Source organism: Jaculus jaculus, chromosome 2 (assembly GCF_020740685.1).
Source record: "Jaculus jaculus isolate mJacJac1 chromosome 2, mJacJac1.mat.Y.cur, whole genome shotgun sequence".
Taxonomy (NCBI): domain Eukaryota; kingdom Metazoa; phylum Chordata; class Mammalia; order Rodentia; family Dipodidae; genus Jaculus; species Jaculus jaculus.
Genome location: NC_059103.1, coordinates 140,591,610 through 140,618,477, shown reverse-complemented (window position 1 = coordinate 140,618,477; position 26,868 = coordinate 140,591,610). Strand labels below are relative to the sequence as shown.

Below are 26,868 nucleotides of genomic sequence, written 5' to 3'. Positions count from 1 at the left end.
TAGATTACATATTCTGTAATTAAATACAGATTCCCCCCCCCTTTAAAAAATATTTTATTTATTTGCAAGCAAAGACAGAGAGACAGAGACAGACAGAGAGTGGACATGCCGGGTCTCTAGCTGCCACAAATGAACTCCAGATACATATACCACTTTGTGTCTCTGGCTTTATGTGGATACTGGGTCATTAGGCTTTGCAGGTGAGTGCCTTAACCACTGAGCATTCCCTCCAGCAACCCCCCCCTCCCGTTTCTTTTGTTATTTCGCTTAGGTAAAGAATTTCAAAAATGCATGATAATATAATTTAAAATTTTTTTGTTTATTTTTATTTATTTATTTGAGAGCAACAGACAGAGGGAGAAAGAGGCAGAGAGAGAGAGAGGAGAGTGGACGTGCCAGGGCTTCTAGCCACTGCAAATGAACTCCAGATGTGTGCGCCCCCTTGTGCATTTGGCTAACGTGGGTCCTGGGGAATCGAGCCTTGAACCGGGGTCCTTAGGCTTCACAGGCAAGCGCTTAACCGCTAAGCCATCTCTCCAGCCCAATTTTTAACATTTTTTTATTTATTTGCAAGCAAAGAGAGATTGAGAGAAGAGAGGGAAAGGGAAGGGGTAAGAGAGAAAGAGAAAGAAGGGACACGCCAGGGTCTCTCCACTTGCTGCAAACGAATTCCAGGTGCATGCACTGCTGCATCTGGCTTTACTTGTATGCTGAGGAATCAAACCCTTCTAAGCCATCTCCAGCCCTCATGAAAATATTTTCCATTTCAAGGTAAAAGGTAGTGTATGAATTCAAAACGAACTTGTGCATATGAGAAACAACTCCAGTAGCCTTGATTGTTCCTTTATCTGTAGAGTGAGAATGATTAAATTACACTAAGTTTTATTCACATTAAAGAAAGCCATTTTTGGTCATTTGAACATCATTCTGCCAGTGCATTTTACGTTGATGTATTGGCAATTATGAAAATGATGGCTTTGTAGTTGGAAATCATGATTAGTCTGTCAGCAAGCTCAACACGTGAAATTCCATCATGATCAAATAGCTGGGGTACCAGAAACAGAGAGAGAGAGGCACATGGGATCAGAGTGAACAGTCTTGTGCTCCCATTCAAAAAGTTTGTTTCTCCTCAACCTAACCGTGTGTGAGATGCGCCAAGGTTGTCTTTCTTCTCTGTCACGCCTCTTCCCCTCCCTGCGTGTCTCTCACAAGTGTTTTCTGAATGAATATGGTGGAGGCCCTGGCCCAGGGGACAGACCCTTGCACTCCAGTGGACTTTTGCACCCAAATGATAAAATCCCTTATTTTGTGAAATAAAAGAATTTTCTTGTGTTATTATTTATCTTTTTAAAGGAGAAAGGATAGTCAACTGAGGTTCACTTTATAGTCACTTCAGCAATAATTAGAAATTTAAGCTTTAGCAGGTATAGCAATATTGCAGTCATTGTAGATACAGGCTTGCTTGGGCCTTAGTATCATTTCACCTCTCTCTGTCAATAGGGATGTTGCAAGAAGAAGTAATTAATGTTCAGCAACCACTTTGATACTTACACCCAGTGGCTGTAAACAGTTATTAAAAAGCTGTGGCACAGGTCAGAATGGCAGGTTGAGTGGCATGGCCAGGGCTAGGGCCAGAAAAGCAGGCTCCTTTGTAGCTTGGAGTACACTTGAAGTAGTCATGAAGCATTGTGTTATGAATTAGTTAGGATTCTGTCTGTGGATTTCTGCATAATTGACAACATTGAAAGAAATCCACTTACGCTTTGTTTGTGAATCATTATGATTATGATTAGTACATGGGGCTGGGGTAGAGCTCAGGTCCGTGGGCCTGAGCCTGATCCCTAAATTCATGTAACAATGCTGGGTGTGGTGGCATATGCCTAGTACCCTAGTGCTGGGGAGGTGGAGACTCAGATTCCTGGGGTGCTCTGGCTAGCCAGTCTAGCCTCCCTGGTGAGCACCAGACAGTGAGAAACCCTGTCTCATAAACAAAGGGTGGGCAGCCTTAGAATGACACCCAAGTTGTCCTTTGTACTCCACATGCAGTCACACACACTTGCAGTCCATCGCACATGTGTGCATATGCACACACATGAGCATGCACTCATAAATATATTTAAACAACAGAGGAGTAGCAGAGTGTGGTGGCACAAGTCTTTAATCCTAGCGCTTGGGAGGTAGAGGGAGGAGGATCACCATGAGTTCAAGGCCACCCTGAGACTCCATAGTGGATTCCAGGTTAGCCTGGACTAGAGTGAGACCCTACCTCGAAAAACCAAACCAAGCAACAATAACAAAACCTCAGTGTAGTATGTCTCCATTACTGTAGATTCTAGTCCCTCGGAAAGGCCTGGGAGGGTCAGCCATTATAGGGGAAGCGGCCTGCACTGTCTCTTTGTGTCGGCACCCCAGGCTCCTGAGGGTGGAGTGGGCAGTATGGTGGGAAGGATGGATTTTGGGCCTTGGTTCTTTTAGCCTCTGCGATGCTAATCCCAGCCGGCCATGGGAATTTGAAGTCATGTTTTCCTCAGTTCTAGTATCTTTTCACCAGTGGCAGATCACTCTGTCTTTTTTTGTTTCAGTTACTGTGTGTGTGTGTGTGTGTGTGTGTGTGTGCTGGGCATGGTGGCACATGCCTTTAATCCCAGCATTCAGGAAGCAGAGGTAGGAGGATTGCTGTGAGTTCGAGGCCACCCTGAGACTACATAGTGAATTCCAGGACAGGGCTACAGTGACACCCTACGTAGGAAAACAAAAACAAAAAGTGTGTGTGTGTGTGTCTTTCCAGTAAAGAAACCCAAACCCATGATTCAGAGAGCAGTGGCAAAAAAAGGGCAGGCGTCTGGAGAGATGGCTTAGCAGTTAAGGAACTTGACTGCAATGCCAAAGGACCTAGGTTCGATTCCCTAGAGCCCACGTGGAGCCTCTCTCTGGAGTTCGTCTTCAGTGGCTAGAGGCCCTCCCTGGTGTGCCCATTCTCTGTCTGCTTCCTCTCTCTGTCTCTGTCTCAAATAAATAAATAAATAAAAAAAACCCCACACATACACAGGAAGTTGGTGAGAAAGATTCAATGCTGGTGCTACATTTAAGGATTTACAGCTAAAACAAATCCCAATTATAAGTGATTCATCACACTAATAGGGTTTTACAAGGTACCTGAAATGGTTCCAAGCATTATGTGTTCTTTCTAGAAGTCAAGCTTTTGTTATTATCTGACTACCCCTGTTAATTATTTTTGTAGCCCCTGCTTAAATAAACCAGTTCTGCTAGTGCCTGCGTCCCTTGAGAGCTGTTCACTGTTGAGAGAGGTGGGGGTAGTTCATATTGGCCAGTAGCTTTGCTGTTAATGCTATACAAACGTCACACCAAGTATACCTCTTTAAAAATGCTTTGAAATTTTATCTGGCTGAAAAATTACATGTCTGAATTTGAAGACAGTTCCAAGCAGGGAAGAACTTTACAAGTCATGCATGATACATTTACAAATTCTTTGATAAAACTGCCTGTGAAGGCCTTGGAGGTGATTAGCCCTATGTTCCTATGTCACACGCTGCCTTTTTACCCCTGGGGAGTGGCCGTATTAAGTTATTTGTGATCCTTTGGAGTTGTATGAAATGATAATTTAACTTTCAGATGTGGTTAATCTTTAGGCCCTGCTCCTAACTATTAACATCCACGGCATGACAGCCTTAAATGCTTCCAGGTGTGATTGAGGAACTTGGATGTGAAATTACTCTTGGATTATCTGGCCACTGTAATTTACTACAAACTGCAGTTTTGGCAGCGGCAGTTGAAAGAGTATGTTAACATTACCTCCACTCGAGACACTTTTACGTTAAATAAATGAACTGTCTTCTTGAGACAGCTAAGTGTTTATTATCTTTTGTAATACAGTTTGGAAGTATGTTTTGTCTTCTGGATACTTGAAGTTTTGTTAATGAACGGCCTTGACATATGTAATCTTGATTTTTTTTTTTTTTTTTTGTTAGACCATGCCTGTTGCAGAGAGTCCCCTCCCCATTCTCTCTCCTTCCTGCCAGGGGGTTCTTTCCTCCCCTCAGTCCTGCTTTGATCCTTCTTGTGAATCGAGACCTCTGAGAAGCCACATACAGCTTTGTACCTGGCAAGAAGAGAGCAAGATGGGCAGAGAGAGATGGCAGCTGAGCTGAGTTGAATGGCTGTTGCATTAGTGAGCTCTGTGAATGGAGACTCCAGCACCCCCCCCCTTCCTGCCCATGGGGTCTTCTCTCCAGCTTAGTACCTGACTTCAACTTAGCTTTGCCAGACTCGCCCTCTTCTCTGTTTCCAGCACCATGTCCTCTGATCCAGTGTGGCCACCCCCTAGCCCTGTGGCACTCAGCCTCACTCGAGGAGACACCCACTGCACCATGGAGGGGGGTTCCTGATGTTAGTTATTTATTTTTCCTGACATAATTAGTTGGGGTTTCTGAGTTTCCCCATTGACGGTTTTTACTTATGCCATTAACTTTTACAGAAAGCAAGTAAGTATTTTGTTGTGTTACGTGCACAGAAATCATGGAGCAGTAGTTTGGGGCACTTAACAACCCCTCATAATTATCACTGCTCCCTTGAGAACAGTGTTCCACGTTCCAATCAATCTGAGATGGATTTTGGAAACTCATTTTTCCTGAATGTTTTCTTCCCCCCCCCCCTTATCCTAATTAGAATGAAAGCTTCAAATATGATTTAGATACTTAATGAGAGAGAAGTTTGGGCTCTTTTGTCCTTTGAACTTTGTCAGTAGAATTTTTAAAAGTGCTTTAAATCAACACCAATGACTTGAATTTTCAAATCACCTTTGAAAGGTGAGGGTTACAGACCGGGTCATCCAGTATTTAATACACTTCAAATAATCTTTGAAAGTTAAGGGTTACAGGCAGGGTCATCCAGTGTTTTAATATGTTTTCTATGGCATTCTGGGAGACTACATATGACAGAATGGAACTTTAAGAAAAGGCATCTAAGTAGAAATCCTGCCATAATTTTATTAAGCCACAGATTTTAAAGGTATTCACTTCTACCAGAGACTTTGCCCTTTAGAAATTGTTTGCCAACCTATAGAATTATAACTCTAGGCACTGCAGAAAGAATCCAAAATTACTGACCATTGGGGAACACTAATTATTTACCTTTCCTGCTTGGGACTTACAGTGAACAGAATCTAAGTTAGTGGTTAAGGCTTAGAGCCCACAATTTCTGAATTACTCTCCTCATATATCCAGAGCTATCATTCTTATTTTAATTTGTTCAACAGTATATTTGGAATCTACCTTACACAAATTCTGAAGAAAAAAAGATTCCAAGGGATACCCTCTCTCCTTCCCTCCTTCCCTTTCTTCCTTCTTTTCTCTTTCTTCCCCTTCCCCTACCTTCTCTCCCTATTTTCTTCCCTTTCCCTCCCTTCCCTTCCTCCCCGCCCCTTTCTTTCTCCTCCCTTCCCCTCCCCTTTCCTCCATTCCTTTCTTGAACCCATAGAGATCCTCTTACCTTAGCCTCCTGAGTGCTGAGACTCCAAAGGAGGTTTCCTAACCATGTAGGAATGTGTTTATATGAAACTACAAAAGGAGAAAAGTACTTAAGTTGTGGCCTAGGGAGAAGTCTTTAAAGAAAAAACCGAATAGAATAAAATAAAAATACAAGCCAGCTGTGGTGGCGCACGCCTTTAATCCCAGCGCTTGGGAGGCAGGGGTAGGAGGCTCACCATGAGTTTGAGGCCACCCTGAGAATGCAGAGTGAATTCCAGGTCACCCTGAGCTAGAATGAGACCCTACCTTGAAAAAACAAAAAAAAGTAAATAAAAAAAAAATACATTAATGTAATGCGCTCTAGCACCCAGCAGTGTTCGGTGCATTCTGAAATATCCAAGGTTGTTGGAAATTCAGAGTAGGAAAGACTGGTAAGCAAGCTAGCTTAGTTGTGGGATGACCAGATGAAAAATGCATTTGTAGGGGCAGGGAAAGAAGCCACATTATTTGCATTTCTTTCAAAGTAATAATGCATTCATTATTAAGCTGAAGATGGTATAACATGAAATTAACTTTATTTGAATTAGTATAAATATTAGAAAGAACTCAAAGTAATCATTTTGTGTTTATTGTCTGATTGGCTTATTTATTTACATGCAGAGAGAGAGAGAGAGAGAGAAGAGAGAAGAGAGACAAGACAGAGAGCATAGGCGCACCAGGGCCTCTAGCTGCTGCAGATGGACTCTAGATGCATGCGCCGCTCTGTGCATCTGATCTTTTGTGGGTTCTGGGGAATTGAACTCTGGTGGTCATGGTCTCTGCAGGCAGGTGCTTAATCGCTGAGCTATCTCTCCAGTCCTCATCTTTTGTTTTCAACTGAGGAAAATATCAGCTTATTTAATTTTTTTTTTCCTGAAAACATTTACTTATAAAAAAGCTAGTTATGGGCTGGAGAGATGGCTTAGTGGTTAAGCGCTTGCCTGTGAAGCCTAAGGACCCCGGTTCGAGGCTCGGTTCCCCAGGTCCCACGTTAGCCAGATGCACAAGGGGGCGCACGCGTCTGGAGTTCGTTTGCAGAGGCTGGAAGCCCTGGCGCGCCCATTCTTTCTCTCTCCCTCTATCTGTCTTTCTCTCTGTGTCTGTCGCTCTCAAATAAATAATTAAAAATTAAAAAAAAAAAAAGCTAGTTATTAGGAAAAGCTTTGATTGTCTGCATGCTGTTACAGGATTTTGGGGTGTTATTTTTAAAGTTATGTTTATTTTTATTCATTTATTCACAAACAGGGGGCGGGCAGAGAGAGATACAGAAAGCAAGAAAGGCAAAGAGTGTGAGTATGGGCATGCATCCTGCTCCCGGGCCTCCTGCCACCCCAAACGAACATCAGATGCATGCACCACTTTGCGTATCTGGCTTTATGTGGGTAATGGAGAATGAACCTGAGGTGTTAGGCTTTGTAAGCAAGCACCTTTGACCATTGAGCCATCTCTCCAGTCCAATAAAACTTTCCCTTTCCCTCCCCTCCCCTTCTCCTCTCTTCTCTTTTGTTTTTCTAAGGCAGTGTCTCACTCTAGCCTAGGCAAACCTAGAACTCTGTAGCTCCAGGAGGTTGGCCTCAAATTTTGAGCAATCTTCCTACCTGCTAGGGTATAAGGAGTGTGCGTCTACGCCTGCCTGGCCTACTTATTTCTTTCCCACGTCTTGTATGGTGTTCACCATGGCCAGGTACTGTTCTCACTGGGAAGCGGGTCTATTTCCCCTTTACAAATGGCACACAGATGCCAGGGACTTGCAGTTCCCATCACTCATGTATGGAGAGCCCCTCTTCAGATCTCAGAGTCGCCCTTCATGGGCTGTGAACCTGACCACTGACCTCTGCTGTCTATCCAGGAAATCTAGAACGTTCTCCTGGGGAAGGTGGATTCCAAATTCTTTCCTTAGTCAGACCCCTTTCAGGAGAGACTCCTTGGTGGGGTTGATTCTGACAGTCACAGTTCTCTTGATGGAGGTGTGCAGAGCAGCAGCCTTTGTGGGCGGTCCTTATCTGGCTCTGGGCAAACTGTTGGCAGGTCCTTATTCCATAGTAGAGACTTTTCTCTACAGGGCAGATTCTGCCCTCTCACCCTTCAGGTGTGGGAAAAAGAATGAGATCTGTGTTCAAGTTCACAGCAGAAGATAAACATAGCTGTAATTTGGATCTGGAATGTCCCTGAAAGCCTGTGCGTTCAAGGCCTGGTCCTCAGCTTGGTGCTACCATAAGGTGATGGAAACTTTAAGAGGCAGGCCCTGCGGGAAGGCTTCTGGTCATTAGGGACGCACCTTGAGGGGGCTGTGTAAGACCTGCCCTTTCCCAGCCGTGAGGTGAGCAACTCTGCTCCCATACGTTCTGCTCCCGTACAGTGCCTGCCACAGGCCCAGAGTAATGAGGCCAAGTGACCATGCACAGAAGCTTCCAAACTATGAACCAAAGTTAACCTTCCCTCTTTTACAAATTGACTATCCCAAGTGGTTTGCTACAGTAGTAGAAATCTAACACAGTAGAAAAAGGGAGAGTGGCCGAATTGTTGCTTGGGAAGATAGCACCAAACTGGACATCCAAGTGCCATACTGACCCAGCTGCTCCTGTCAAGGGCTGCCTTGTGCCGCTCCAGAATTAGCACACACGTGCAGCAGGTCTCTGTGTGTACATACTTGTGCATGTACATGCGAATGCTTGTGTACATATAGGTGTATATAGAGAGTTGTTAATCGGTCCATACCAGTTTTTCAAAAATACCAGTGTGTTCTGTTTTTGCACTAATGTATTTTAAACTCTTGACTCATACCTCCCACCTTCCCACCAGTACTGTGGATTGAACCTAGGGCCTCATACATGCCAAACCAATATCTACCACTGAACTACATCCTCAGCCCCCCTATGGCCTCTTTTTTCTCTTTTTTGTTTTTTCGAGGTAGGGCCTCACTGTAGCCCAGGCTGACCTGGAATTCACTCTGTAGTCTCGGGGCCTCGAGCTCATGGCAATCCTCCTACCCTTGCCTCCTGAGGGCTGGGATTAAAGGAATGCGCTACCCCGCCTGGCTCCCCAATGGCCTCTTTTATACTTGTAAACTCATATATATCAGGGCCACTTACCTCATTTTCAACTGTTTTAGAAGATGGTCTTCTTTCCCTTTGAACTGCTTTATTCTCTCCCCATCATGTAAACCCTCCCGAGTGACCTTTGTGTCACCACAAAACAGGTCCTTCTGTCTGAGGCCCATGTTCGTGGAACACCATTGGAACACATGGCCACTATGGAGAAGCAGCCCAGGTAGCCATCCATGGGAGGATGGGTCACATTCAGTACAGCAAGGCAGGAGATGCAGTTATTTTGCCATATGCCTGAACTGCCTAGGGCAGTCAGTCACCAGAGGAAAAATTCTGTATAATTCCACTCTTAAGGGCCTTGTCAAAGTTGTCGAGCCACAGCATAGAATAACGTCTGCCAGGGCTGGGAACAGGGTGTAGGAGGGAATGGGGAATTGTTTAGTGTGGAGTTTCAGTTTTGCAAGATGAAAACAACATTGGGAATACACTTGACAGTCAGGTACTCGTTGGTTGTGTTGATTCTAGCATGGTTGACAACCAGCTCCGTTCTGTTGTCTATAGAACAGATACAGTGGTATCTGTGTGGAAGTCTTGATACTGATTTGGAAGAAACTCTTGGTGCAAGTTGCAGGGGAGGTGGGGGACAGTGTGAGCAGAGACATGAGAAGTTAACAAGCATGTTCTGTACACAGAACATTTCCCACATGACTGGGCACATGGCACACACATAGACTGCAGACATGCTGGGCTGCTCTGGCAAGGGAGCCCCAGCCTTGTGCTGGTGAATAGTCTCAGAGATGGCGCGGCGATGGGGGTCCTAGCTGGGCAGATGTACAGCTGGTGGTCACTGCCAAAGTGTCCTGGCTCTGTTGGCTATGCCCACAGATGGGCCCAGGCCCCTGGCTTCCAGCCTCCATACCTTGCTACCCTGATGAGTTACAAACCCAGGGGATTTTGGAAGTTTGTGTGAACTTGCTGTCGCAAAGTTCATGGGGCCCAGCACTGAAAGAAGCACAGCGGAGTGGTTATTCACTGTGGTCTTGGAGCAAGGCAGTGCCTGCTGTCACTGAGCAAGTGGCGCCTCGTCTCGGGCCAGTGCCAGGACTGTTCAGAGCTGGCAGCCAGGAAACGCCCTGCTCAGGAGTGGTGCAAGGCAGAAGGGCGTGGGGCAGATGCAGCCACGGGTGACTGTGACACCCCAGCACCCCAAGATACACATTGGAGTATGGGGAGTGTTTCCGATCATTCTGGACTTGGTTCAGTTTAGATATAAGTCACATTCATTCACCTCTGCCAATAAGCAAAGGTCTGTGAACATGTCTTGTAAGCCGCTGGAGAAAGACTAGTCTAGCCAGCTCTTTGATCACTGCCACAGCCAAATATTGGGGTGAAGTAAAGTAGGGTGAAAGGGGTAGTTTGGAATAAGAAATCAGGTTTGGCTCCTAGCTTGGCCCCTGCAGGGAGACCTTAGGCAAGTTACTAAACTTAGTTCTGTTTCTTTGTAAAATGAGGGTAGTCATCTTTACCTTCAGGCCTGCTTTCATGACTTGGGTAATGATTAAAACATGGGCACTGTACTTGTGATAAAAGGAATGCAGTTTTCACCTCCACTGTGTGGCGGGCAGATCGCTTGGCTGCCTGTTCGCCTTTGTATGAAGCCCTTCCCAGCTTTCGTAAGCCTTCCATCCTCTGAACTACGGACTCCTGGAGTTTGATCTTTTGAGATTAAATAGGCTGTGAGCAGTCAGTGCAGAGAGTAAGGGTTTGGCCATTTTGGGCTCTGTAAAAGAGGAATAATTAATTTGATGTAAGCATGAAGACCTTATGGGTAAAATGTTCAAATAGTAACATATCTTATACACATGTACATTACAAAGCATCTTTTTAACAAAATCTTTACCCCCCCCCCAAAAAAAAACCAGCTACTATAAAAGATTTATGACTAAAATAGTCAAAGGGGATTTTGACAGACTTTCCTGTCAACTTCCACAGAAGTTCTCAGTCATTTGGGAAACTGTTTAGTGAGGCCGGCCTTCTTGATGCAGACTCAGACACAGTCATGCTGTAGTACAGCATCGTGGACCGCATGTACACACTGGTGGTGCTCTTTTAATTATTAAGCGTCGTCGTACCTGTTGGCAAATGTAGCCATTTGAATTCACAGTGGGCTAAACTTGGCACAGAAACTGCTCAAACACAGTGTGGTTGTTGTTTAACTGAAAGCATTGACTCGCCTTTTTTTTTAAACCCCCGCTCCCCCCCATTAAAAATTCCTAGAGATTTGAACAATTTAGAAAGAGTACTTTGTCCTGTTTCTGCTACAGGCAGTTGTGCTGGCCTCCCTTGGACCTTTACGTCAGTTACTATTGACCATGGACTCCCTCTGGTCCTGGCTTCCCCCTCCCTTTACTTCTAGTTACTATTGACCGTGGACTCCCTCTGGTCCTGGCTTCCCCCTCCCTTTACTTCTAGTTACTACTGTCCTTGTCATTGCTTCTGGTGAAGCGGTGGACAAGACTAAAGGCTCACAATGGCTGCTGTCCTCAAATGCCTGCTTTTCCCAAGTTGAGGTTTTGAAACCCGAATAAGGAGCTCACAGAACACGGCTTCAGTGGGAGGTGCGGTTGCCTTGCAGGGACTTGCACTCTCACGTTTCCAGCATTTTTGCTAATGCCGTAATGTAAGCATTTAAAGATAAAACTTAAGTCATGCTTGGCACACACCTACCTGTACTTTAAGCTTTTGGGAGGCTGAGGCAGGAGGTTGTAAGTTCAAAGCCAGCTGGTCTGTATAAACTGTTTCAAACAGACAAAAATGAAACTAAAAATAAACACCACCAACAAGATAAAGCTAAAGATGAACTTGGACAGAAACGTGAATTTACTTTTTCTCCAAGGGTTATGTAGCTTAATGCTGTAAACAACTCAAAATCTCATGCTCATAAAAAGTTTGGCACAAATTGATATGTAGTGATAATTTTATACATGTTCACTAAGGGATTATTTTGGTTACCTTTAGTTTGAATTTTTAGTAAACTGAAGAAACCTAAAAAGGAAAACACCTTTGTGTGATTTATAATGGTTGTGTTGTGTTTTCAAGTTATTTAAATTTTTTTTGTAGGTTTTATATTGGGACCTACAATTTTGAAGTAAAATAAATTGAGACACATTAAAAACTGGTATTAAATTTTAAAGACTAACCTGCCCTTTGGTTTACTGATATTGTATTGGGCTTTAAAATGTGTATATTTAATTTAATTTATTTATTTATTTTAGTCTTTTTCAAGGTAAGGTCTCACTCTAGCACAAGCTGGTGTGGAATTCACTACATAGTCTCAGGATGTATGTATTTTAAAATATTGTCTATGTTTGTTTCCATGCGTGTAACACACACACATGCATGTGGAGGCTAGAGAAGCCTTGGGTGTCGCACATTCCACAGGCGCTGTATACTTTCTTTCTTTTTTTTTTTTTTTTTTGAGGTAGGGTTTCTCTCTAGTTTAGGCTGACCTGGAATTCACTAGGTACTCTCAGGGTGGCCTTGAACTCACGATGATCCTCCTACCTCTGCCTTTCGAGTGCTGGGGTTAAAGGTGTGGGCCACCACGCCCGGCTTGCTGAACACCTTTTGAGATGGCATATCTCTTTGGCCTGGAACTTGCTGAACTAGGCTGGACTAGCTGGCCAGCAAGGCCTAGGATCTGCCTATCTCTGTCTCCCCAGTGCTGGGACTACAAATGCATAACACCCTGGCCGTGTTTTTTCTTTTTTCTTTTTCTTCTTAATGTGAGCGCTGGGGAGCCTAGGTCCTACAAATTATTAGAGGTGCTCTATGTTACTGAGCTATTTCTTTCTTTCTTTTTGGTTTTTTGAGGTAGGGTCTCACTTTAGTTCAGGCTGACCTGGAATTCACTATGTAGTCTCAGGGTGGCCTCGAACTCACAGCAATCCTCCTACCTCTGCCTCCCAAGTCCTGGGATTAAAGGCATGTGCCACCACGCCCGGCTTTACTAAGCTATTTCCATAGTGCTGCATTTTAAACTTTATTTATTTATTTATTTATTTATTTATTTATTTATTTATGAGAAAAACAGAAAAAGGCAGGTAGAGAGGAGAGAGAGAGAGAGAGAGAGAGAGAGAGAGAGAGGGAGAGAGAGAGAGAGAGAATGGTGCACCAGGGCCTCCAGCCACTGCAAATGAACTCCAGATGCATGTACCACCTTGTGCATCTGGCTTACATGGGTACTGGGGAATCAAGCCTGGGTCCTTAGGCTTCACAGGCAGGTGTCATAACCGTTAGGCCATATCTCCAGTCTTAAAAACTTTTTAACATAATGTTTGGCCCCTCAGTAAAATTAGATCCACTTTCTTTTCTGTTAATAAAGATTGGTATTTTTCTTCATCTATGGAACTAATTAATTTGATTTTCCTCTCGATCATTGTGAGGAGATTCAGTAAAGAACATTGTGTATGGAGTATACTTGCTTAAGCTGTCAACTTTACAGTATAGGCATTTCTGCAGTCACTGTGCTGATTATCTTGAGAGTAAATGGGACTGAGAGGGGCTTTCAAACAAGCTAGGTGCTAGGTAATTGAAAGTATTCAGGAGAGAAAAATTATTATTATTTAAATTTTTTTTGTTTATTTTTAGTTATTTGAGAGCAACGGACAGAGAGAGAAATAGGCAGATAGAGAATGGGTGCACCAGGGCTTCCGGCCACTGTAAACCAACTCCAGATCATTGTGCCACCTTGTGCATCTGGCTTATTACATGGGTCCTGGGTAATCGAACCTCCAACCAAGGTCCTTGGGCTTCACAGGCAAACACCTAACTGCTAAGCCATCTCTCCAGCTGAACTCTTTTTTAAAAAAAATTTAATATTTGTATTTATTTATTTGACAGAGAAAGAGGGAGAGAGAGAATGGGTGTGCCAGGGCCTCCAGCCACATGCACCCCCTTGTGCATCTGACTACGTGGGTCCTGGGGAATTGAACCTGGGTCCTTTGGCTTTGCAGGCAAATGCCTTAACCGCTAAGCCATCCGTCCAGCCCACATATTAACTGGTTTTTTTTTTTTTTTTTTTTTTGGGAGAGGGTCTCACCATGTAGCCCAAGCTGGCCTGTGACTTGTGATCCTCTTGGCTCAGTGTATGTAGCACAGGGATTACAGGTATTTGTCTCCACAGTTGGCAAACTTTTTATCTATTGCTGTATATTACATCCCCCCCCCCCCAAATAGCTGAAGATAATCACTTCTTGGGTGTTAGAGTTGCTTCTATGTTACTTTACTTCAAAGACAGGCTTTTCTAAGAGTCTTGTAGGTATTATGTGTCCATGATATTTGCTGATCTGTGTTTAGCATCTTGCTTTTATAGTGTACCATCTGACTTCTCCCAGTTTTTGTCATGCTGGGCTAGTGCTTTTCCCTGCTGGCATCCATACATTCTGTTTCCATCTCCTCAGTGGTGCAAATAAGAAACCAGGTAACAGTTATTAGTGACATTTCTCCATGGTTTGCAATCTTTATTTATTTGAGAAAGCAAGAGAGGGAAAGAGGCAGACACACATAGGGGGGAGTGAGAGAGGGAGAGAGAGAGAGAGAGAAAGAAAATGGGTACTCTAAGGCCTCCAGCCAGTGCAAACTAACTCCAGATGCATGTGCCACTTTGTGCATCTGACTTACGTGGGTCCTGGGGAATTGAACAGAGGTCCTTTGGTTTTGCAGGCAAACGCTTTAACTGCTAAGCCATCTCTCCAGCCCCTGTAATCTTTTTTTTAAAAAGTAGTTATTTTCCAGGTGTGGTGCATACACCTTTAATCTCAGCACTCAGGAAGCAGAGGTAGGGGAATTGCCATGGGTTTGAGGCCACCCTGAGACTGCAAAGTAAGTTCCAGGTCTGCCTGGGCTAGAGTGAAACCCTACCTTGAAAAAACATACATACATACATACGTATGTACATATATATATAGATAGATAGATAGATAGATAGATAGATAGATAGATAGATATATAATTTATTGATTGATTTGAGAGGGAGGGAGGAAAAAAGAGAGAATGGACACACACCAGGGCCTCTAAACCACTGTAAAATGAACTCCAGATGCATGCAACACCTTGTGCATCTGGATTGTGTGAGTACTGGGGAATCGAACCTGGGTCCTTAGGTTTTGCAGGCAAGTGCTTTAACTGCTAAGCCATCTCTCCAGCCTGGTTTGCCATCTTAATATCAACTCTGCATTAGAGGTATCATGCTATCATGTAGAAGAAAAATGTCAGGTGTGGACATTTCAAGTAGCTTTCTAGAGGTGAGGAAGCCTGCTAGTGTGAAGGTGGGATGTGACTCCAATAAGTTTTTCTTTGTTAGTAAACACATCTCTACCTCTGTGAACACTGCCCACATAAGTATGCAGGCCATTCCTAGTACCCAAAAGTTCCCTCTTGTGCCCCTTCCCATTGTTGTCTCCCCAATGATGGCCACTATTGTGACATTGATCCCTGTGGTGTACCTCTGAGGTCATAGGTAAGTTTGATCAGTTCTTGAACTCCCATCACGTGGGGTAGGGCCTGGTTGTACCAGGTTTCTTTGCTGAACCTCATATCTGGAGAGTCAGCCATGTAGTAGCATAGAGTTCCCTTTTTCATTGCTGCAAACAGTTCTACTTTATTTATTCATTTATTTATTCACCTCCTTGTGCATCTGGCTTTACATGGGTACTGGGGAACCAAACCTAGGCCCCTTGGCTTTGCAAGCAAATGCATTAAACACTAAGCTATCTCTCCAGCCCAACTGCTGTACTTAATTTTGTTGGTGAACATTTGAGTTTTATCCTATTTGGTTATTAGGAAGAAAGTGACTATGAATATTACTCTACAGGCTGGTAGTGGACATGAATCTTACAGAATTGTTGGCACTTGGACATAATGTATATCGAGCTTTGTTAAATATGGCCAGCCTTCTAGATCTATAGTGTTTATGAATTGTGGGTTGAAAATATGGGAAGCAAGATATTGCTGAGCATGCCTAGACATCTCACTCACACAGCCCTTATACTGTTAAGTGTTCTCAGTAACCAAGGGATGGTTTAAATTATACAGAAGGATGTGGGCAGAGGTATTGGCAAGTATTTCATAATATTCTATAAGGGTCTGGGCATCTGCAGATTTTGGTCAAGTGGCCCTGAATCCCATGCCTTGGACATCGAGAGACAGTGGTGTCACCAAACACTTCCCAGTGCTGGCTGTCATTGCCAGCTTCACTAATTATTTCTAGTCCTTTTTCATTTTCATTATTATGGGAGGATATCTAGTTTTCTATCAGAGAAATACAAATTATATTTTACAATAAAAATCATGTGAAAGTGTATTCTTACTCATATATAGAAATTAATGGGTCCATGCATGGTCTTGAGCATTGATGAAGATTTTTCCCCCTAATACTTGTTTTTTTTTTTTAATTTATTTTTACTAGATATGGACATAGTATGTTAATACTTGTTTTTTTTAAATTTATTTTTACTAGATATGGACATAGTATGTTAATAATTGTTTTTTTTAAATATATCTATAATTTGAGAGATAGAGAAGGCAAAGACAGAATGGGCACATCAGGACCTCTAGCCACTGCAAATGATCTCCAGAGGCATGTACCCCTTGTGCATCTGGCTTACATGGGTCCTGGGGAATTGAACGTGGTTCCTTTGGCTTTGTAGGCAAGCACCTTAACCACAAAGCTATCTCTCTAGCTCAATATTTGGGTTTTAAGCCAGTTTTGATTGCTTATTTGATCACTGATAATAAAAAAAAGTTCCTTAAGAATACATATTTTCCCTTTTTTTGTGGGTTTTTGAGGTAAGGTCTTGTTTTCTAGCCCAGGCTGACCCTGAATTCACAAAAAATTTATTGATTTATTTTTCAATGGGGGGGGGGAGAGAAAGTGAACGAATGAATGAATGAATGAGTGAGTGAGTGAATGAATGAGCGAGCGTGCCAGAGCCTTCTGCCACCGCAAACAAACTCCAGATGCATGTGCTCCCTTGTGCATCTGGCTTTATGTGGGCACTGGAGAATTAAACTTGAGTCTTTGGGCTTTGCAGGTAAAATAAAACGCCTTAGCCACTGAGCCATCTCTCTAGCCCAACAAAGTTCTTTTTAAAAGCTTTTTATTGAGTCTCCATTCATATACACAATGTATAATGATCATAATCCCCTCCTAATACCTTCCTTTATCCCTCCTTTCCTGTCCCCTCTCTACTAAACCCTGTTTCCTTTCCAGCTAGTTTCTGTTTGTTTGTCTGTTTATCTATCTATTTATTTATTTAAGGTGGGGTCTCACTCTAGCCCAGGCTGACCAACAACTCTAGTTTCAGGCTGGCCTTGAATTCACAGTGATCCTCTTACCTCTGCCTTCCAAGGGCTGGGATTGAAGGTGTGTGAACCACCATGCCCTCCTGTTATATTGTGCTGTCGTCATCCCCCTGCGTATTATGTAGACTTTGTGTAGCTCCTGTCAGTACTATGAGGTCCTGAATGCCATGGCCACTTTTTGTGTGGGAGACAGTATTACAAAGTATTCCTGCCCTTCCTTTGGCTTTTACATTCTTTCTACCACCTCCTCCAAAGTGGTCTCTGGGTCTTAGAGGGTGTGATAGAGATGTCACAGTGCTGAACCCCATTGTTACTTCTCAGTACTTTGATGAATTTTGAGTCTCCCTAGCGGTCACTTTAATACCAAGATTGAGTATTACTACCTAGGCAGAAACATGCATATTTGAAGGATAATTTGTTGGACATAATGTATCTATTTGGCTAAATAACCATGGTAGCTTTAGGGCTTAGCCTAGCCAGAGGTTAGGTTTTCACTACTAGGCATGAATTCCCTATTATGGAGTAGGCCTTAAATTGTATTAGAGAGCAATTGGTTACCCCCATAACAGACATGTCACCATTGCATTCATTGGCATGTTTGGCTTGGCTGCCCAGCCATGCAGCTTGCAGGGTCTACTGTTGGTGACTTTTTCCCCACAACAGGCTGCGTAGCTCTTTCCAGCCCCATGACGCTAGTAAACAGCAAGGAGGCTTCCAGCTCAGCTCCAGCTTGATTTCTCAGTGTCCTGTAGCCCAAGCATGTGTCTTGGTCTTCAGCAATAACAAAGTTCTCTGTAGGAAAATAATATATTTTTCAGTGTTCTAAAAACCACTTGCTTGGTTTAGGGTATTTTTTTTTTTTTTTAAGACAGAATTATATAATCCAGGGTAGCCTCCAATTTACTGTGTAGTTTAGAATGGCCTTGAATTCTTGATCCTCCTGGCTCCACCTCCCAAATTATGAGACTATAGGTGTGCTGTACCACAACTAGTTAGTTTAGAATTTTATTTAAGGAAATTATATGACAGAGGCCTCTCCTTCCTTTCCTTCCTCCCCTTTTTGTTTCTTTCTGTGCCTGCAATATAACCTGGCCTTCCACACAGTAGGCAAGTGCTCTACCACCAAGCTTTATCCCCATTTCCAAAAGAAGGATCATGTTTTTAATTATACGTACAAAAGTGACTTGCACAGGACTAGGAAAATTATAGTTAGTAATGTCAAAACTTATAGAAACATAAAAATTGCCTCACAGAAGAATTCAGTTAAAGACCTTTGTAGGGTAACAACAACAAAATAATCAAGGCTGGTTTTTTTTTTTTCTTTTTCTTTTTTTTTCCCTTTTGGACTGAAGCCTATCAGTCCAAAAGGGAGTTCATCACATTTATCAGGCTTTCATGATATCAGTATTTATTTTACTAAAACTTGATTAAATCAATTAGTTTTTGTTTTTCCCAGTGCTATACAAGCTCCACATGCTCCACTTTTCTGTGTCTCAGGCACCCTGATTAGTCAGGCGGTCTCATCTGAAACTAACATATAATAGTGTGAAGTTGTGTAACTTGCCATACCAGTTCTGCAGTGTTTTTGTTTTGCTCAAAGTGGATGAAAGGTTTATTTAAGTGTGGCCACACTGGTACTGCATTCCTGGTGATCTTGGAGGTTAATGACAATCTTTGTCATAGAAATCAGGAAATGTGGGTTGAGCCTCTGGGATGGATGAAGGTTGTTCATTAATACGCTGCTTCCCGAGGCACTGGGGATCGTTGGAGGTGCTCGATGGTAGGTCTTGCAGCTTTAAAAATCTATCATCTATATTCTGTCCACCCATCTATTGATGTACCTACCCACCATTCAGCCTGTCTCTTTGTATCTTCATCCTGCTTTTAAAACTCTCTTCACACATCAATGTCTTGTTGTATTAGCCATTGGGTGATTGCTTTCTCTAGTACGACGGGAACCACTTTGGAAAATCCAGGTAAGTTTCTTTCTACAGTCAGTAGGCATGTTTCAGTTGGAGCATTTGCTTGGTTATGACAATGGTCATGTTGGTGATGGTACTGCTGCTTTGTTGAACTGGTTGGCTTTTAACCTAATTAAATTTATCAGCCAGTGTTGGGATTTATGCCACTATATTTTAGTTTGTATAGGATGGATGGAAGAATTGCTTAAAATAAACATCTTCAGGGTATAATTAGATAAAACAGTTTGGATCTAGCAAGCTTTGAGGTGTTGTTCAGACCCTATCTAAGTGGATTGTGATATGCTGTGAATTTTATGAAAATATCCAGGCTTCTCGCAAATGTAGAAGAGGAGACGTTGGTAGTCATGCCTTCTGCTGGACATACTCTTATCAGGCACACTTAATTTATGTCCGATACAGTCCTTAATACCATTATTCAAAGTGCAACTGAATACAACAGAGAAGGTTGTTTTTCAGAAGATGTCCATGATGCCTGTTCTGTGAGGAAAGAGGCTGGTAAGCCGAGCTTCCCATTTCGGGGCGCGTTCCCAGCCTGTGTGCCCCCTGCGGCAGCCATGCAGACTCTCACCTGGGGTGGTTAGTTGTTTTGCCTCTGTTTGTCCTGTCTGGTGTTTCCAGAGACAGCCATGCAGTAAGCTGTGAATTAGGGCCACTGTAAGGGATCAGAGGCCTCTGATGTTCTGAAAGGCTATTTCTGCTTGGAAAGTCCATGTGTACAGACTGGTGTCAGTCAGCGTCAGCATCAGCTCACCTGTGCTGCGAGAGGACCAGTGTGCGCAGCATTGAGCCCGCCACCTGAGCCAGCGCAGCTCACTAGCTTTTGTGCTTGATTCTAGCGGCATTGGCCACTGGATGCTGTGAGGCTGGTTCAACATCAGTTCTTCACACATGAGTAACAGAAGAGATTAAAAACTTGCTTTCCATTTTTCTCATGTGAGATCCTTGTTATATATTTAATGAAAAACATTTCCTACAAATTACTTTGAATTTTCTTTTTTTAAAAAAATATTTATGAGAGAGAGAGAAAGGGAGAGGAAGAGGGAGAGAGGGAGGATGGGAAAGGGCCTACCAGGGCCTCCAGCCACTGCAAATGAACTCCAGATGCGTGTGCCCCCTTGTGCATCTGGCTTACATGGGTCCTGGAGAATTGAACCTATGACCTTTGGCTTTGCAGGCAAACACCTTAACTGGTAAGCCATCTCTCTAGCCCTACTTTAAATTTTCTATATGCCTAAGAATCACAGCTGTGCATGCATGTGTGTGTGTGTGGGGGGGGCGGGATTGAAGGGTACAAGCAGAGACAGGCAAAAAGGTCAGTTTCCCTGGATATACTTGTGCAGTTTTATTGTTGTCACTGATTTGAACTAACAGCAGCATCATGACAGTGTCCTTTCACATGTGTGTGATTGGCCTTACGAACTGAGGGTGAGAACATGTGTTCTGTGTACAGATGTACATGTTAGACTCACAGGTGATATTATAAGTACTCGCCTACCTTGAAAACTGTACGACACGGAGCAAAAACCCTGGGAGTAGGAGGAGTTAGGAGTTTCGGTGGAGGTTTGTTAAACCCTAACCCTGGGTTAGGCTTCTCTTGCCAATTACTGGGAGGTTAGGAGCTGTAGGGAGGTGAGGCGCAGCTCTGGCTGGTTTCCTGGTGGCTCCTTCTGAACTGTCTCTGTGGCTAGCATGGTAGGCGTGTCCCAGAGACCTGTCAGCTGCTTACAGTGTTGGTGGCAATGGCTCCATTTATGAGATGATGAGGCAGAAGTGACTAAGCGCTGACCAGAAGGACCAGAATGCCAGACCAAGTTAATGGCCACCCATGCTATCCATTCTGAGGGGAAAGCCAAGTTCCATTTTAGTCTCTGTAAAGAACAGAACCTTAAATAAAAGGTAGAAATGAAAATAGCAGTTAACATGCTATTTTTTTAAACTTATCAAATTATTAAATGATTAAGTGATCAAGGGACTGGTCTTTATTAAGTTGTAATTAGAGCATTTTCAGAAATAAGTCTGTGTCAGTAGGTAGTACTTATATATCAGAAGTTTTACACTTGAGCCTACCTCTTGACCTGGGAATTTCTAGGAAATTATCATTTGTCCAGATGAAGATTTTGTATAATTTCTATCACACAGGGCTGGAGAGATGGCTTAGTGATTAAGGCACTTGCCTGCAAAGCCAAAGGACCCAGGTTTGATTCCCCAGATGTAAGCCAGATGTACATGGTATTGCATGCGTCTAGAGCTCATTTGCAGTGGCTAAAGGTCCTCATGTGCCCATTCTCTCTCTACCTCCCTCCTCTAAAATAAATAACAATTAAAAGTTTTTTAAAGACTTCCATCACACAAAGGATGCCACCATGAAACAGGAATGATGTCTAGGGACATGATGCTATGTTCTTGCAGTAGCAACAACAGCAGAAGTGAGGGCAAACAGCCGAGTAGAAATTGTTACATAGAATTATGCTTGGTCATATTTAAAAATACAGATAGAAAAAATAAAATATTATTTAAAATGTCAAAAGCAGTTACCTAATGGTGGAGGATGTTCGACATTTTCAATTCACCTTATTTTTTTTTAAATTTTTATTTATTTATTTATTTGAGAGCGTCAGACACAGAGAGAAAGACAGATAGAGGGAGAGAGAGAGAATGGGTGTGCCAGGGCTTCCAGCCTCTGCAAACGAACTCCAGACCCGTGCGCCCCCTTGTGCATCTGGCTAACGTGGGACCTGGGGAACCGAGCCTCGAACCGGGGTCCTTAGGCTTCACAGGCAAGCGCTTAACCGCTAAGCCATCTCTCCAGACTCCCTTCAATTCACCTTATTACTACTTATGTTTCATTTCCAAATTTTCCACAATGACCATTTATTGATTTTATAATCATATAAGGGAAATTGAGAATGAACAGAGTGATTAAAGGGAGAAAAGAGCTGCATTGGATAGCGAAGCTGCACTTGGCCATAAAGATCTGACATGTCTGACCAAGTTCCAAGGAGTGCTTCTTCTTTTTGGAAGGCGTAGAGAAGAGGGTTAGTTTCTTCTAAAGGTTATAGATTTTTAAAGCACATCCAGTGTGGGGAAGGAAAATATTAACACAACCTTTTCCTCCCTCTGGCACCTGGCACTTGATTTCATAGAAAGAGGATGAAGGATGGCTGGGTGTGGTGGCGCACACCTTTAATCCCAGCACTTAGGAGGCAGAGGTAAGCGGATCACTGTGAGTTCAAGGCCACCCCGAGACTACATAGTGAGTTCCAGGTCAGCCTACCTCAAAAGAAAAAAAAAGAAAAAGAAAAAGAAAGAAAGAGGGAATGAATGAATGATGGAAAGTGCATGAGCTCAGCCTGACCTTGTCCATCTAGAGTTGCTAGCATGTGCTGATAAAATAAAACAGTGGAGACAGTGGTGGTGGAATCCATTCCCAGCTGGGTGGGCGTAGTTGGCTCTAAGAATATGTATCCTTCACATACACATGCCAGTCTTGCAGAGTGGTACTTTGCTGTTGACGAGAGCTTTTGAGAGGGAGGGAAGAGCTTGGCGCACAGCCGACCTGTGAACGAGGTGCCGGCCTGGTGTCGCAGGGAAGGACTGGCATGGCAAGACGCGTGCTCACTCTTTCCAGAGATCAGAATTGCCTAGAATTTAATATCAAGTGTAGATTCAAAAGCTTGTGTTAAGTTTTTAGGTTGGTCCTTCACCCTGGACATCAGTAACCTGTGTTCTAATTTTACACTTTTCCTACCCCAGATAATTTTGCTTTTCACTGGGAAGGTTGCCCCATCACTGATGCACTTTCTTGCTGTCACCACATTCACTGGCTAAATTGTGCTTTGTGTTTATAGTTGCCTGTCATTTATGAATCACTCATTTTTATTTTCCTCAATATCATGTTTTTCTTTGCTGACTTTTGGTTTTTTTGAGGGAGGGTCTCACTCTAACCCAGGCTGACCTGAATTCACTATGTAGTCTCAGGCTGTCCTCGAACTCACAGTAATCCTCCTACCTTTGCCATCACATCTGGCTTTGACTTTGTAATGTGTGTATAAAGATTAAATCTAGGGCCTGGTGTTAAGCCTGTGCTCTGCCACTAAGCTACATATCCAACCCTACCCTTCCACATTATAAAACAGTAAAACTCACTGTTAAGCCTTTCTAGTTAAAATCATTTGTTCACCAGTCACCCTACATAACTACTTCTAGCTCACCATTATGTTAAAAGATACTACATGGGCTGGAGAGCTTGCTTAGTGGTTAAGCGCTTGCCTGTGAAGCCTAAGGACCCTGGTTTGAGGCTTGATTCCCCAGGACCCACGTGAGCCAGATGCACAAGGGGGTGCATGCGTCTGGAGTTCGTTTGCAGTGGCTAGAGGCCCTGCGCACCCATTCTCTCTCTCTCTTTCTCTCTCTCTCTCGTTCTCAAGTAAATAAATAAAAATAAAAACATTAAAAAAAAAAGATACTACAAGCTGGGTGTGGTTGCACACGCCTTTAATCCCAACACTCGGGAGGCAGAGGTAGGAAGATCGGGAGGCAGAGGTAGGAAGATCGCTGTGAGTTCGAGGCCACCCTGAGACTGCATAGTGAATTCCAGGTCAGCCTCAGCTAGAGTGAGATCCACCTTGAAAAAAAAAAAAAAAAGATACTACATTTTCCTTATTCAATTGTATTTTTAAGAAACTTGAAAGTGTTTTTTTTTTTTTGGTTTTTTGGTTTTTCATGGTTTAGTGTTGCTCCAGTCCAAGCTGACCTGAAAATTACTCTATAGTCTTAGGGTGACCTCAAACTCACAGTGGTCCTTCTACCTCTGCCTCCCTAGTGCTGGGATTAAAGGCGGGTACACTTTTTATTCACATGCATATAGACTATAACAGACCATGATAAAAATCCCTTCCCACCAGCCCTTGTTTTCCCCTTGCCAAATCCCCTGTCCTGAAGCCTTCCTTTTTTCTAACTCGTGTCCATTAGATAGTAAACACTTTGAGGGTAGTTTGTATTTGATCGCTGTGGAATGTGCCAGGTTTCTGTTCACAGCCGTATACTTTGTGGACTCAGTAAATACTCACTGACTAACTATTGAAAACTTTGATGCATGCTCCCAGGGCGTTCAGCATAGCATGAGTAGTTTCTGCTGAGCTCCATGAGTCAGTAATCGGCAGTCCTGGTCATTCATGTAATCATGGGGTGCTTGCTTTCCTCTTAGAGCCTCATGTCAGGACCTGATAGGGTGGAAGAACCTCGTGACACACCCTAACCCACGTATGACAGAAGATACCATCTGGACTGTGTAGAGCCCAGAAGTACAAGTCTAAAGTCATCTTTATTTTTGTTCATTAAAAAAAATTTTTTTTTGGTATGTGGATTGAACCCAGAAACTTGTGGTTAAACACACACTCTGCTATTTCCCCACAAAATCTTTAAAGTCATTTCTGAGAAATATTTTTCTAAAGGCCCTGAGCATTTCACTTTTATAGCTATATCAGAAGTTGGTTTGACAATTACAGTAATTGACATCATTATCAATCAGTCACTGTAAGGTAGACATTTGTATAGGTGTTTTATATACATTTTCTTATTTATCCTCTTTTAAAAATATTTTATTTATTTATTTACAAGCAGAGAGAGAGAGAGAGAGAGAGAGAGAGAGAGAGAGAGAGAGAGAGAGAAGAGAGACATACACAGAGAATGCACACCCTAGAGGCCTCCAGCCACTGCAAACAAACCCCAGATGCATGCATTACTTTGTGCATCTGTTTTTACACTGGTCGTGGGGAATTGAACCTGGGTCATTAGGTTTCGCAGGTAAGTGCCTTAACCACCAACCTATCTCTTCAGCCCCCTAATTACTCCCTTAACAAGTAGTGTTACCTCCAGGTTACAAATTATGCAAGTCAGTCTAAGGGTGATGTTTTGTCTGTCACAAATTTGGCAGTAAGCAGAAGTCAACATTAGGACCCATGGTTGTTGGGTCCCAAACCTTAAGTGAATTTTAGGATATATTTCAGGGATGAGGATTCTGAGTGAAGAGAGCTGTATTAAAATCAAATATTGGTGCTGCCCGTTAACATATCGAATACCAGTCAGTACTCACATACTGATTGTACACTGAGGCTCATACTCCTACCTTAACTACTATCTTGCCTGTATAGAAACCCACAGTTTGCTGTACTTACATCAAACACTGCTTTCCTGGTGCAAAGGAAGCTCATAACATTTATCTATGCCATGTATTATTACACAATAACTGCTGTTTATCTTAAACATCAGTAAATGCATCAGGAATGACCTATTAATAATCTTGACTAAGACCTAGAGGCACATTAAGCAGATTTCAGCTAGAGCCATGCCAAACCCGCGCTGCTGGTTATCGGTGCTGGATGGTTGGCACAGTGGTTCTGCTAGTACTATGTCCAGGCCGTGTGGCCGTGGAAGAACTTGTCAGCAGCTGTAGATTTATTTGCTAGGCTATTATACAAAGACCAAGGAAACAATAAAAGCAGCAATGCAAAAAGCCTTCCTAAGAATCATACTTATAAAGTATATGCTAGCTGAAAAGGGTCTTGCTCCTGATGCAAGAATAGAATACTTAGAAGCCCCGAAGTGTGAGTGCACGTGTGCGCATGTGTGATCCTAGCTCTGGGGGCTTGCTTGCGGGAGGCCGAGGAAGGAGAACTGCAGGTTCCAGACCATAGGCCGAGGAAGGAGAACTGCAGGTTCCAGACTATCCTGGGCTATATACACCCTGTGTCAGAACAACCCAAACCAGGCTGGCGGCAGAACACAGCTTTGCTCTCTGTTTGGTGAGGAGTTGCACTAAGCCCAGTTCCTGTGGGCGGAAGTAAATAGACGCTGCACGCCCATTGTGAGGCACTTGATCAGATCACTTGTGCATGAGGAGTTTTTCTTTTGCTTATGATATCATCATGAATCTTACATCTTTTATATAGATGCATCTTATATGCATCTTTATAGGAGCTACATATTTCTCTGTACACCTTATTTTATATATATCTTATATTTAAAAACTTTTTGTGGTGCTGGGAATTGAACACAGAGCTTTGTGCATGTCATGCAAGTATTTTGCCACTTAGGCACAGCCTCAGCTCCCTTTCTCTTTTTATCTTATTGTAAATTGACAGTTATAATTGTGTGTATTTATGGAGTGCAAAGTGATGTTACAATTTATAAGTGCAGCATAGAATCTCAAATCAAACTAATGAACCAGCATATCCATTACGTGAAATGTACAACATGCTATTACTGACAGTATTTGCCGTGCTGTGCTGACCTCACCAAACCAACCCTGCCACAAGGCATTTCCTTTTTTTTTTTTTTTTTTTAATTGTTTTTGGTTTTTCGAGGTAGGGTCTCACTCTAGCTCAGGCTGACCTGGAATTCACTATGTAGTCTCAGGGTGGCCTCGAGCTCACAGCGATCCTCTACATCTGCTTCCCAAGGGCTGGCCATTGCTTCCTTTTAAACTGAGCTTTATTTCCCTGTGCCCATCACGTCACTGCTCCCTCTATCCCTCTTCCTACTTGACCGCCATTCATTGTATGGCTCCATGAGTTCCATTGTTGTAGATCCAGTATGCGAGAGCTTAGGTGGCATACCTTCCTGGCTTATTTCACTTAGCACAGGGTCCTCTGATTCTAGCCGTCTTGTCACGAATGAGTTTGCTTTTTAAGGCAGAGTGGTATTCCATCAAGCTGTTGGTCCCTTGCTTGGCTGTCATGAATAATGCTGCAGTGAAACAGGGAAGTAGAGGCAGTTCTTCAACAAATAACCAAGCACAATCTGGACCAGTACTTTCTTCACTGCTGAGGAAACCAAATCAGTGTTCAGTCTTGCGTGTGGGGATTGAGAGACTGGGATTGTATAGGTGTCTGGTTTCTTGAAACTGGGACACTCCTAGGGCTTGGTAAAAATGTGGTACCACTGCAACAG

The 26,868-nt window shown here is 43.1% G+C and overlaps 1 protein-coding gene across 2 annotated transcripts in view; it reads left to right on the top strand.

Annotated features, from left to right (window-relative positions):
* Positions 1-26,868, top strand: part of Ncoa2 (nuclear receptor coactivator 2) — a 319,923-nt gene that overhangs the window by 72,204 nt on the left and 220,851 nt on the right. The window lies entirely within an intron of this gene.